This window comes from Gorilla gorilla, chromosome 2 (genome assembly GCF_029281585.2).
Source record: "Gorilla gorilla gorilla isolate KB3781 chromosome 2, NHGRI_mGorGor1-v2.1_pri, whole genome shotgun sequence".
Lineage (NCBI taxonomy): Eukaryota > Metazoa > Chordata > Mammalia > Primates > Hominidae > Gorilla > Gorilla gorilla.
In genome coordinates, this window is record NC_086017.1 from 90,714,259 (window position 1) to 90,729,244 (window position 14,986).

Sequence of the window (14,986 nt, forward strand, 5' to 3'; positions counted from 1 at the left end):
CCTGTTATTAATCAGAAAATGTGAGTGGCCGTTTATTGCATCTACTTTTATTTAAACATTAAAAGGTTTCAATATGAACACTCTATATCCTAAGACATTGAAACAACAAAAGAAAAGGTTTCAATGGCTTTTAAATATGTTGGCTTAAGAGAACAATGTAGGTTTACTCAAATGCATTAAAAAATGTGAGTGGGTAGCAATTGCTTTGAAGCAAAAAAAAAAAAACCTACAGATCACTTAATTAAAGAACAAAAATGTCAAGCTTTTTCTATGTTTTCTAGACTGATTTACACCCTTATCAAGTTGGTTGTCATGTCCAATAGAGTTTGGTTTCCATCACTAAACTCAACAGACTTTAGGCACCAAAACATGAAATTTGAAAAAATGTTAGCAGCATTGAATTCAGGGCTTAGAGAGAAACTTTGATTTTAAAGAATTAAGCATATATTCTTTTCAATTTCATCAGTAAATTTTTTGATAAGTCATAACCCTCTTGACATATTTAACTTTAAAGCATTTAAGCTTGTAAATGTTCTGAATAATGTTATATACTACATATATATATACCTACATATATGTATATATGTATATATCTGAATGTTATATATTACATATATATACATATATATGTATATATGTATATATATGTAGGTATATATAATATATATGTAGGTATATATGTATATATGTATATATATGTAGGTATATATAATATAATATATATGTAGGTATATATAATATATAATATAGAACATTATTTATATATACCTACATATATATATCTATATATGTGTACATATATGTAGGTATATATAAATAATATCTGGATATGTAGGTATAATCTCTAAATTTAATACTTTAAAATATTAGGTATATAGGTATAATCTATATATTTAGTACTTTATTTTAGAATGCAATAGGTATTTTGATGTCTAATTTATGAATGATTTAAACTTATCCTCAGAAAAGCATTGGCAATAGATAGGTATGCAAAATACTTTAAAAAGCAATTATCACAATAAGTATTTCCATTCAAATTTATAACTGCAAAGTGTTTTTTTTAAAGGTACTCACTAAGTAATTTATGCATCTAATATATTGAGTAGTTTTAAACTTAATACACTTTTTCCTCTTTATCCCTGGGGAATTGCTTCCAGGAACCTCTTCAGATGCCAAAATTCGAGGCTGTTCAAATCCCTTACATAAAATGATGTAGTATTTCATATAACCTACATGCATCCTCCCATGTACTTTAAATCATCTCTTGATTACTTGTAATATCTAATGTAATGTAAATGCTATGTGAATAGTTGTTATATGGTAGTTTTCATTTGTATTGCTCTGTTTTTTTTTTCAAGTATTTTTAATCCATGGTTGGATGCATCTGCAGGTGCAGAACCCATGGACACGGAGAGCCAACTGTATATGTATACAATTACTTTCTGACGCATTTATGAAATAAAAATAATATTAATACATTAGAAGTAGTATAAACTAAACCTCCATAGTAGTAATACTTCAGAATGTATTGTTGTTCTCATTTTATAGATCAGATGCCTAGCAAAACCTTGTGAAAGTTGTACAGCATACTAGTGGCTGGTGTTAAGTTTTTAAATTATCCATGTATCTGTTTTTAACATTCAAGATTACATAGCAATTTTTCTAGAAATGTGGGCTAATTAGTGACACGTGATATAAATGAGGAAATTCAATTGCATTTTTTTCTTGAGATACAGAAAATGCCAGCATTCTCCTCGTTATATTCTGTACTCCCGTCCCCATCTACCATTTTTTTAATTGGGCTGTAGAATGATCAACATCACACCAAGCCAATTTATCCACCACTGACCTACGTAACTGTTTTTGTTATTTTTTGCAGCTTTGAATATGAGAATAAAAGCATTTAAAAAAACCTTCAGTGTCATTACTTTGATGCTTCTCTGAAATGCTGTTAATTTTTTCCTCTAGACAAATCACTAGGGAATAGCAGTAATGAACTTCCTAGGCTTTATATATCTAGCACTCAAGTGAATTTTGAACGTTCATGTGTGGACAAAAATGTGTGTTTTTGCACATAATTTAGAAAAAAAGTGATAGTGTGTTTTTACCACCAATGACTCCAAAACTAATCAATATATTTTATATAATGTTATTTCAATGTTTTATTTAAATTTCCAAATAAATATATTTGTTATATAAAATCTACTCACCATTAACTCTACCAAGAACATATAGCAGAATGTATACTTCATGTGAAGATAGATATTAACTTCCAGGGTTTCTAATTTAACCACACTTATCCTGGTAATGGACATAGAGCAGGGACAAATTTTGCCTTGTTACTTAGTTACTAAATTTCCTTAAAAGAAAAGCTTTTAGTCAAAACATTTCTACCCTCGTAAATAACTATTTTGAATAAAATATATTCAAAATTCAACTCGATCAGGCTTTTATCTGCACCATTTATTATGCAGAAAAATATTTTCACTCAATCTTTTTGTTTCAAAAAACAAACTTTACAAAAGGCTTACTTATCATCAAAAATTAGATTTTGTAGTAGATTGCATTATTTTAAGATAATATGCCTTTTTCTTTCTTCCTAGAGAATTATATTTATCTCATCCACATCTGGCTTGGTTATGAAACATTATCTGTTATATGCACCTCTGAGCAGAAACTTTCAAGTTCATTGATTAGTTTCAACAAGTTCTCTTTTCTCTGAGCCATAATAAATGCAAAGTCCCAGATAGGGGCTATTCTTTTAGCCTCAGCTTCCAAATTATGAATAAACCATAGCAGAGTTCCAGTCTGCCCAGCATAGATACAGACATTTTTTGTTTTTGTTGGAAGTCTCTGAGGTTTAGAGTTGTTTATCATCACAATGATTCTAGAATAAACTGATAGATACAGCTAAAAGAGAAAAACTAAATTGTTACTCTTCCCTCTCTCTGGGCACTCAAAATTTATATTGTCTTAACAAAATAACATTTAGTTACATTGCATACATAGCAATATATTTTCTATCATAGCAATACATATTTGAGTACCTACTATTTGCAAAAACAAACAAACAAACAAAAAACTGGATTAAGTATGTAAATTATTTGTAGAGGATAAGTAGCCATAGTTGCGAACAGGACCTAATACTACAGTTTGTGTAATAATACAGGAACATGGAGTGTAAGAATGTCACAAGGCAATGTGTGATTCCTTTCCAATTAAGTTTTGTAAAGGAGGCTCCCGTGGGTTGGAGACTTCTTTGTCAAATATTCCTGAACAATGTGGGAAATTAACAGTACATTAAGTGATGGTAAATTTTAGATTTGGGGTGGAAAATACATTTAGTGGCTAACAGAGTGAAGAAATGCACAGAAATGAGAAGGAATGAGGTCTGCTCAAGGTTAAACTTTTGGAGGCTCTTTGGGACAGTCATTGAATGAAAGACTGGAAACTGTCTTTGGATCCTGGTTTCCCCAACTGTTCCGCTACAAAACACTATTCAATAAGTATACTCCAAAATTTGAGTTATTTTCCAATTAGTGGAAAATATAGAAATAGGAAAATGAAGAACAGTTGTATTCATGCTGAGCTCCCCACATAATTTAATATACTGATATACATTGTGAATCTCACAATGTGAATAACAGTATGATATGGTTTGGCTGTGTCCCTACCCAAATCTCATCTTGAATTGTAGTTCCCATAATCCCCACATGTCATGGAAGGGACCTGGTGGGACGTAATTGAATCATGGGGGTTGCTACCTTCATGCTTTTCTTGTGATCATGAATTCTCATGAGATCTGATGATTGTATAAGGGCTTTTCCCCCTTTTGCTTGGCACTCCTCCTTCCTGCCATCATAAGAAGAAGGATGCATTTGCCTCACCTTCTGCGATAAGTGTAAATTTCCTGAGGCTTCACCAGCCATGTGGAACTGTGAGTCAATTAGACATCTTTGCTTTATAGATTACCCAGTCTCAGGCAGTCCTTTATAGCAATGTGAGAATAAACTAATACAGTAAATTGGTACTGGAAGTGGGGCACTGTGATAAAGATAACAGAAAATGCAGAGGTAACTTTGGAACTGGGCAACAGGCAGAGGCTGGAACAGTTTGTGGGGCTCAAAAGAAGACAGAATGATATGTGCAAGTTTGGAACTTCCTAGAGACTTGTTGAATGGCTTTGAGCAAAATGCTAATAGTGATATGGACAATGAAGTCCAGGCTGAGGTGGTCTCAGGCAGAAATGAGGAACTTCTTGGGAACTGGAGCAAAGGTGGCTGTTTTTGTGCTTTAGCAAAGAGACCGGTAGCATGTTGCCCCTGCCCTAGAGATTGTGAAACTTTGTACTTGAGAGAGATGATTTACGGTATCTTGCAGAAGAAATTTCTAAGCATCAAAGCATTCAAGAGGAAGCAGAACATAAAAGATTGGAAAATTTGCAGCCTGACAATGCAATAGAAAAGAAAACCCCATTTTCTGGGGATAACTTTAAGCCTGATGCAGAAATTTGCATAAGTAATGATGAGCTGAATATTAATCAGTAAGACAATGGGGAAAATGTCCCCAGGGCATGTGAGAGAACTTCACAGCAGCCCCTCTCATCACAGGCCCAGAGGCCTAGGAGGAAAAAATGGTTTCTTCAGCAGGTCCAGGGCCCCCCTGCTGTGTGCAGCCTCTGGATTGCTTTCCTGCCACTCCAGCCAAGTAAAGGGGCTCAGAATGTTACCTCAGAGGTGCAAGCCTCCAGCCTTGGCAGCTTCCACATGGTGTTGGTCCTGCATGTGTGCAGAAGACAAGAATTAAGGTTTGGGAATCTCTGCCTAGATTTCAGAGAATGTATGGAAACACCTGGATGTCGAGGGAGAAGTCTATTGCAGAGGCAGAGCTCTCATGGAGAACTTCTGCTAGGGCAGGGGGGAAGGGAAAGGAGGGGTCAGAGCCCCCTCACAGAGTCCCCACTGGGGCACTGCCTGGTGGATCCATGAGAAGAGGGCAACCTTTCTCTAGGCCCCATAATGGTAGATACACCGACAGCTTGTATTGTGCACCTGGAAAACCCAAAGACACTCAATGCCAGCCTGTGAAAGCAGCTAAGAGGGGAGCTGTAACCTGAAATGTCACAGGGGTGGAGCTACCCAAGGCCACGTAAGCTCACCTCTTGCATCAGCGTGACCTGGATGTGAGACATGGAGTCAAAGGAAATCATTCTGGAACTTTAATTTAATGACTGTCCTCTTGAATTTCAGAGTTGCATGGGACCTGCAGCCCCTGTGTTTTGGCCAGTATCTCCCCTTTTGAACAGGTATATTCACCCAATGCCTGTACCCCCATTGCATCTAGGAAGTAACTAACTTGCTTTTGATTTTTCATGAGCATGGGTGGAAGAGACTTGCCTTGTCAGAGATGAGACTTTGGACTTGAGTATTTGAGTTAATGATGAAATGAATTAAGACTTTGAGGGAGTGTTGGAAAGGCATAATTGTGTTTTGACATGTGAGGACATGAGATATGAGAGGGGCCTGGGGCATAATGATATGGTTTGTCTGTGTTCACACCCAAATCTCATCTTGAATTGTAGTTCCCATAATCCCCACGTGTCATGGCAGGGATCCAGTGGGACATAATTGAATCATTGGGGTGGTTACCCCCATGCCATTCTCATAATAGTGAGTTCTCATGAGGTCTGGTGGTTTTATAAGTGTTTATTTCCCCTTTAGCTCAGCACTTCTCCTTCCTGCCATCTTGTGAAGAAAGATGTGTTCGCTTTCACTTCTGCCATGATTGTGAATTTCCTGAGGACTCCCCAGCCAGGCAGAACTGTGAGTCAATTAAACCTCTTTCCTTTAAATATCCACTCATGGGCAGTCTTATATAGCAGCATGAGAATGAACTAATACACGGTTTCAGTCTTTTTTCTAAGATTACATGACCACAAACAACTTCTTACATTGCATCTTTGTTAATATTCCCTGAAACTACTCTATCTGAAACCCAATTAGGAAACTATTGTAGCAAAATTTTCAATAATTTGTGAAATAATAATTAGGTGCTTAATTCTTTACAGTATTGGATTTCAAACTTTTCAAGTATGAGGGTTTTAAAAATAAAAAATAATTTTATGCCCCCCCCATAAAATAGTAGTTGGACTGGATGTGTGATTAAAAGTATTCATAGCTGAACTGAAATTCCTAAGTTTACATATTCCCAATTTACTACTTAGATGTGTTAACACTGTGCAACGAAGTTATTTAACTTCTCTTTACTTCACTTTCTCAACTGAAAATTAAAAATAGCAATTGGGCTGGGCACGGTGGCTCACATCTGTAATCCCAGCACTTTGGGAGGCTGAGGCAGGCGGATCACCTGAGGTCAGGAGTTCGAGACTAGCCTGGCCAACACGGTGAAACTTCATCTCTACTAAAAATACAAAAATTAGCTTGGCATGGTGGCACATGCCTGTAATTCCAGCTACTCAGGAGGCTGAGGCAGGAGAATTGCTTGAACCTGGGAGGTGGAGGTTGCAGTGAGACAAGATCGTGCCACTGCACTCCAGCCTGGGCAACAGAGCAAGACCCTGTCAAAAAAAAAAAAAAGAAAAAAAAGAAAATAGCAATCATATGTGTATCATTCTCAATCATGTGTCTGTGTGTGCATTTGTTGAGTGGTTGTATTTGTGAATTTGTGTGTGTGCCTGTGAGTGTGCTAGGAATATAGGTAAAGCAGACTACTGAGAAATATGTATAATATCCACAAGTTAAAAATTAAGCAACTTATAAAATGAATATTTAATTAACATCAACCCACATATTTGGAATATAATAGCGCCTACTTGTGCAAGATATTTATTTAGTCTGCCTTCAGTACATGGTGTCTACATGAATTTACAATTCTTTGTAACACTCTGGGGAGTAACTCAGCCATTTGAGAGTGACTGAAGGTTTTTGAAAAGAGAAATGACAGAAAGAAAGTTATATTTAAGACGATAAATTTTCTGGGAAGAATGTAGAGAAGATTCAGTCAATGAGAGAGAGGTGGCAATGAGATCAGTGGAAAAACTGTCATATTCCCCAAGGGCTGTGTGCATGTAAGCATTATTTCACTAAAACATCAATAAATGGCTTCAAGGCAAGAATTTTATCATATGCTTTAAAAATGGTCAACTCTTTTCAGCATAAATGAAATAAATCAAGTCCAAAAAAGTTCTAAAAGGAAGCACAGAAAGACAGGTAAAAGAGAAAATTAGGAGATATCTTATTTCTAATATATAAAGCTGATGCTGATGCCATTCTTCACCAGCACTGCTCAATACTGTGGCCTTGAGTGGCCCATATCCAGGCCAATAAAGGAAACTTTGATATGAAATGAAAGATGAAGAAAGATGTATCAACTATAAGTCCCTGCCTTAAAAGAGCTATTATGGGTTCCTAACAGATTGCTTACCTAACCTGTAATCCAAGTCATTGGGATAACATTTATATTCAAACAGCATTTGAAGTGCAGAATATATGGACCATACCTGAATTTAGTATTTTTTCAACATGTTTCTAAAGCAGATGATTTGGTGCAATGCCAGCTTACATGTGGGGATAAAGAAAAGTCTATGGATTGAACCTGTATGCATTTTTGCTGAAATATGGATTAAAATCAGAAAATAGGTTAAAATTCAGGGGAAATCAGGTTAAATGAAATTTAGATAAATTATATCAAAAATGTAACAATTTCTCAGAGAGATAACATAATGCTTATTGCAGTATTGCTAAATCCCAGGTTTGTTAATTAATAGATAAAGAAATCTACTTTAATTGCATCTAATTAAGATAATTTAGACTCCAGAGTATTCTGTGTTGTTGCAGAAAAGAAAGTAAGAATGAAGACTAATGGTAGAGAATGTAGGTCTCTCTGCTTTTGCAGATACTTGTTATAACTAATAATTTTAAATATTTAAATACTTTAATTAGAAAATTTTAAGTAAATAATTGAATTAGAAACGTTTAAGAGCATTATAATTTTATCACCAATGCTTTTTTAAAAAAATAAACACATCTACAGCCCATACGTTATTATAATGTATTGAATACTTAATAATCTGTTTTTAACTACTTCTGTTACATCAAAATGAGTCTTTACTGACAATGTGTCTCACTAAAGTTAAATATGAGATTTGTTTTAGAAATATCTGTGTGCAAGCCATACATTTTCATGACTCACCTCAGGTTAAAGGAGGTAGTGCACATGCAGGGAACCCAATAAAGGACAAATTACCAAGCAGAAGAAATTCTAGTACATGCAGCTAGGATCTGTTTCATCTGAAGGAGTCATGGCATACAAGGCAAAACTAGAGACCCATCTTCAAAAGGTATCTTTGCTATTCAAGGCCTAATGGTGCTAGCTCACAAATGACTTCTGTTCAATCTACTGTTTCTCTTTGGCCCTTTCCATGTATTTGTCCACATTACAGTATAAGTGGACTTGTAATTCTATCAAAAAAGGAGTCAATGAGTTAGAACAATTTCCCTTAAATAGAACTGTGATAATGACATATTTCATAACAGACATACCATACATAATTTTATCAAGATAGAATGATCTGCTCCTTATTATACTTCTAAAATACTCAGATATTTTAAAAACCTCAATAGAGTATCTTCATTACTCCTACAATAAATGTAGTCCCTAAAACCCAGCATCACAGGTATTTTTAAGCATTCCTTTTTATTTTAACAGAAAGCTGAGAAACAAATTATTTCAATTAGAAATTTCAGTATAATAAAGTGAAAGATCTGTCAGAATTTTTGTTTTAATTAAAATCGAAGAAACAGATAGCCCATCATTTATATTTAGCTTCATTCTTTCCAAAGAAAGAAAAGTAGAGAAAAAGGAGAGTAGGAGGAAAGGAAGGAGGGAAGGAGTAGGGCAGAGGAAGAGAGAAAGAGAGGAAGAGAGGAAAGGAGGAAGGGAAAAAGTAAGAAAAAATGATTTTGGTGCTTTAATTTTAGCACTATAAAGTAGGACACTCTCTCAGAATTGCTGATGTGGTTTCCTTATCTCTAGGTGCAAGACAATAGAAAGAGTCCTATAAGCCTTTTTGGTAAAGTGCTCTAGCACTTTCTAACTATTAAAAAACCTGCAGATATTAAAAAATTATCTGATTTATTGTTATTTCTAACATTAAATTCACACACAAAAATGGAACTTGCTATAATCCACTGAGGAATGGAAACGACATACAGCAGCAGAGGTCATAAAATGTTTTGATATATCCCTTTAATCATATTAATTCGAAATTGGTTATTAATCACCTATTTTGTTCCAGACACTGAGCTAGGCATTTGGTGTATGTATCATTTTCAAGTCTCACAAGAACTCTGTGAGGTAGTTAGTTTTCTAATTTCATAAAAGAGGAAACTAAGTCTCAGGCATTCCTCAGTTGCCAATATCATGAGCTGTTGTCTTATGGAGCCAAGATTCAACGTGAAGCCTATTGCCAAAGCTGACTTGCTCTTCCTTCAAAACTTATAGTGGCAGACGTAGTGAGTGGTTTATAAACACAGGGCTTTCTCCTATTTTGTAGAAACTTACAATATATTTAAGAACTAAAGAGGGCCACTTAAAATAACAAGCCAGTATATCACCAGTGAATAAACCGAAGGGTAAGAAAATATGGACTCTGCCTCTGGAATCCAGAGGTAGATGTTTCAAGTGATTTAGGAAAAAATTAATGAATACAATAGTTGTTTCTTTTATTTTCTTTTGTCCAAGCTTATATATCCAATAAAAATATTTCTCATCTTTTAGGAAGCATTGTTTACAGACCTAATTGTTAAGCGTTAATTGACTTTAACTGCCTAATAAAATGAACTATGTAATCTTAGGAACTACTAGATCGTTGCACAGACTTTGAGTCTTTTTATCAAGGAATCTTCCTTCTGCTCCATCCTGCACTACACACATACATTACCCTCACAGGTAAGTCTTTCCAGTAGTGCAAACTCTAGGTGATTCTGAGCCTCCTTGGACAAGTTGGAAATTCCACTGCTAACCATTTTTTAAAGATACAGGGAATGGAAGGTACAAAAATGGCACTTAAAAACATCTGTGTCTTTCCAAGCCCATTTTTAAAAGTGAAAAGTGATATGTTGCTACCATCACATAAATATAAGTGAGGAGTCAGAGAAAGATACAGCCCATGGGCCTCAGATGCTTGCCAGAGAATGTTAATGCTCTATTTTATATTGTTATCACACAAAATTTTATGTGTTCATTGCTTATTTTGATTTCTTTGCCTTCCACAAAAGGTTCAACTGGACTATGTAGAATTAAGATTGGTTCTGTGGAATGGTTACAGAACTACAAACAGAAAGTAGTATTCTTCTCAGCACCCTCACACAGGACAAGGTGGTGGTTGCAGTGGTAATTAGCAAGTGGTCCCCAGGAGAATGTGAGAATTGGGGATTAAAATTAGTATTCCAGTTTCAAGTACCAATTCCAATATGGACTTTTCCATTTATCGTCAAATGGAAACTCTTTTGTTGAGGGAGGCGGCAGTGTTTCCTACTCCCCAAAATTACCAGTGTGAGAGTTTCACAAAATTAAAGTATTTTGGATATTATCACATTCATTTCCAACACATAGTAAACAAAGGAGAGGTTATTATGCAATATTCCAGTGTTATAATAATAAGAAAGTAAATTGTTTTCATGAAAATATAGTGTCATTGAATTACTTTTTCTTTCAAAGATAATACTTTAAACTAATTCTAGGAACCTAGAAATACTAACCTTGGACAGAGACCTTGTTTTTAAAATCAAATGTCATCAAATGCAATCAAATATATGGTTCATTCAGCGCCACTTCAGGGTCCAGAAAATATCAAGTAATGTTATTTGCTCAACAGGGGACTCCCTAAACATTTTTGTATCAAAGTCTGATACTTAGGGAGCTCTTGCTTTATAGAATTCAATTTCAAGTTTTGTTATGCAGATTCAGATTTGTTCTGAAGCAGCAGCTGAAGATTCTGCTTTTGTAGACACCTAAACTAGACAGACCTGACTTTGGAAGTAGCTATTGACTTTCTGTATCCTAGGCAGTTTCATATTGATCTTGAGGCAACTCAATTACCCGCACCTGGAAGAGGCAATGAATTTGAATAGTGTTCATGGCTTTTTTATACATCTTTTTCTCCCTTTGTGAAGGGCAATGACTTACACTTTGCAAAATGAATTAGCAAGGAGATACTCTTGTTCTCTTCTTGAAGGTAATAGAAAAGAGTCTTTAAGATAAAGCACTTTCTAGTCGAGTGTTGAGATTATTTATGAATACCTATTCTATTCAATTTTCAGAGTCTAGATGATTAAAGTGTTTTTCTTTTTAAAAAAAATTGAGGCTAGCTAAATGTTAAACTTCAAATAGTTGAGGTTTAAAGAAGTAATCAATGTCTCTTTTCCCAGAGTTAATAATAGAAAAAAAAAACATTATCTCCAGAGAAGAAGAGAGGCATATTGCAGAATAATCAAATTACTTTTCATTGAACAGTAACTACGGGATTTTTTTTATATGGAACTATAACATTTCAGAGGTGGAAGGACACTCAAGAATGAGCTTTCAAATAAGAACTGAAATGATGTCTGCAGTGTGACCGACTCCATCATATACTATTGGTGTGATATCTGCTAAGCTACTTGGCACTACGATCCAAGTAACTTTAGGGCTTTTGGAATAAATGCAGATTATTACCACACCATCTCATAAGAGTTGTTATCAAGGGTAAATTAGATAATATGTGCAAATGCTTTATTCCAGTTCCTGGCACAAATTAAATGATCAAGCATATGATTAACTAGTTCAACTCCATTATTTAACAGGTGAAGTAAGAACTAGAAATATTTTAAATCACTTAATTAAGGTAACAAGGCTAATTGGCAGCAAAATTGTAATTAAAAGTATGAAACCTGGCATTTTGAAATTTACATTTTAAATAGAATTATGTTCAATTCTTATATTCATGTTGATAGATACCTCTTAAGTTAAGCAATGCACATATTTTTTGAGCATTGCTTCTTCTATTCTAAGAATTAAACTAAACACTGTTGGAGATCAACAGATAAATCAGTACTTTCGTGAAGCTTATCATTTAATAGAAAAAATAAAAATGTAAGACTAGAATTATAACACAGAAACAACATTTCCTAAGAGGAAAGATCACGTTTAGTTGAATACAACTGGAAAAGTCTCCTTAGATAAACTATTGTTGAGATGTATTTTAAAAATAGATGTACCTTTTCCCTGCCAAAGGCTTACTTACAACTTAGTGTCTACTTGAACGTCCTCCCAAGGATATGTGACTCTCACAACTCTGCTTCCTCTGACTCTTCCGTTTATACCTTTTTGTTGTTGCTATAAATATTTTATTTCATGCTAAATTTATAATCACCCAGGAGGTTTATTGTTTAAAAGTTATAATCATATCATGTTTTAAAAACATAAAAGAAAAAAAGCAACTAATAAAATCACCTGGTTTTAAAAGTTTCTCTAGCCTTTCGTTTGCGCTTATTTATTTTTGCATGACAATTGTGAAATCCAAACAAAGAAAAGAACATTTTCTTTATCTCTAATTATCTGTGCTTTTATGTGAGCGACTCCAAATTTTATTTTAAAATCATTGGAAAAAAATAAGAAGACTTGTCATAGTGTCTGATTAACTTTTTAATTGTACTTTAAATCTTGGCTCAGCTTTAACCATCTGTCCATGTATCACTTCACTCTCCACAGCTGCTAGGCTCAATTAGGGACCCATCTGAGGAGTTCTCTCAGCACTTTGGGACACAGTACTCATCACGTTGAAGGGTCATCATATGTGTTCCCATTTTTTTCTCTGCAGGAAAGTGAGCTTCTGGAAGGCTGTATCTGAGTCCTGTTCCTCCAATATTCAATGAATGCTGTCTGAATGGATCAATCAAATGGAGCTCTGTTTCAATAAGAATTTACCATGCAAAACAAGAAGACAAAGGAGTTTTTAAAACGGAGCGGGTATCAAAAGTAGTCTAGGAACAGAATTATTGGAACAGTTTACACATTATCAGAAAAATACAAACAGTAGTAATTGTCCTGAGATAAAAGAAAAAGAAGGTCAAAAATAGGAAGAAATCTAAGCTGTTAGACAGTCATTATAAAGGCTTGTTTGTTTTAATTTTCTCATTTAATTATGATATATCTGTTCATTCAATATACTTGGATAAATATTGTTTAAACATATTTTATGAATATTACAGTGAAAAAGAGTAATAATTCTAAAGACAAAAAGGTTAAAAAGTATAAAGCTCACTTTAAAAGAAAATGTCTAAAAGCTTTGAATAAAAGCTATGATGCCCTCTGGTGTGCACACATTTTAGAACCAGTCTAATACAGACTTTACATATATATTCACTACATACTAATTGCTTAAAAATTCCATTAGAAAGTACAACAATTCACAATATACTTAATTTCAAAAGACCCAGAATACTAACATAAACTATTTCATAAATTTTTAAAATATAGATGCAAATGAGCCTAGTTTTTTTCTGTTTGTGGGTGTGGTAGTAATTTCTGACTAAAATGTCAAAGCCTAAGTTCTCAGTGAGCTTGTCTGCAACTCATCAGAGAATTATGAATAAACATGGATGGAGGAGTATGCAGATTTCCTAATAGAAAAGCCATGAATGTTTTAACACCCAGGGGTTCAAATTATAATAAAGGGATAGCACCTGTCACTGGAGGCAAAATACAAGATCACCTTTTCAATCCCAGGAGCAATTAAATCACTGACAATTTAGCCTCTCTCCGGAAAGCAGTGTCTCCAAAGAATCCGTGTGTATGTATATCTCAGAGTGCCACAAGTAAGGAGGTTGCTTTAAATCCCTCTTCTTAGTATTTCCCATATATCTTATGAAAAGGTTCCCCCACCACCAATTAAAGGATGATTTCCTGTATTTTACTAAATTATGAGAGGAAATACTTACATGGCCTCTTCTGATTATGACAGCTGATCACTAATATGATGTGACCTCCCCATTTCATGTACTTTTGTGCAGCCGTGATTTCTGCATTGAAGCTTTGGTAAAAATGTTTCAATTCATTTGTCTAATGGCATATTTTTACAGGAAAAATACCGAGAAAAATTATATTGAACTCTCTGGAGAATCTATGCAGCTTGTTTAACAGATGTGTATTCATCTGAGAAAATGCATGCACTGGCCATGCTTATATCCTATTCTGAAGGATGACTCATGCAGTTTCCTGTGTTTCTAGCATCAATATGCCACCACTCTGATCACAGCTTCTTACTCTAGGGATTAGAAGGAGGTTCCTGTGACGCAGACTGGTCCTCGGCCTCTCATCCAGGTGGCAGAGTGGAGTAAAAGGCAAGAATGCAGGCAACAGAGAAGTTCAAGACTGAAGAATCCAGGAGGAAGCAGAAGAAACAAGTCTCGCAGAGCAGAGCCCATGAACCAAAGATGCTTGAAGCTTAAATACCAAAGAGGGGAGAACTGCAGTAAGAGGGGAAGTGTACGCTTCTGAAAAAACTCTGGGTGGCAGCAGGGGAGTCGAGCTTCTGGAGCAGGACACGCATTACTGTTCCAGAAAGCGCAAGCACACTCTTCCACACGCTACAACCTCTGCTTTCTGAGGCCTGCGAAGGCGGCAACATAGATGATTTTCTCTCTTTCTGACTGCCCTTAATGAATATATATTTACTGAAGTTACCTTAACAACTAACCATTCTTTTTAGCCTAAAATGCATATCCAGAGTATGCACTGTACTCAAATGACTTCAATATCTGCATATCACATATTCAATAGTGTCAGTTCCAAAAATGGTCCATTACAATGAAAGAAAAAAATAAAAGAGAGTTTAAAAAGCCAGAAATTTAGTTCTGTGCAAACATACAAATTTTATATGGAGAAGATAAATTTTGGAACACTACAGAGTTCCTGAGTTTACTGC

The 14,986-nt window shown here is 34.9% G+C and overlaps 1 long non-coding RNA gene across 2 annotated transcripts in view; it reads right to left on the reverse strand.

Moving 5' to 3' along the window:
* LOC129532409 (uncharacterized) overlaps window positions 1-14,986 on the reverse strand; it is a 267,623-nt gene that overhangs the window by 160,588 nt on the left and 92,049 nt on the right. The gene's annotated exons all lie outside the window — the stretch shown is intronic.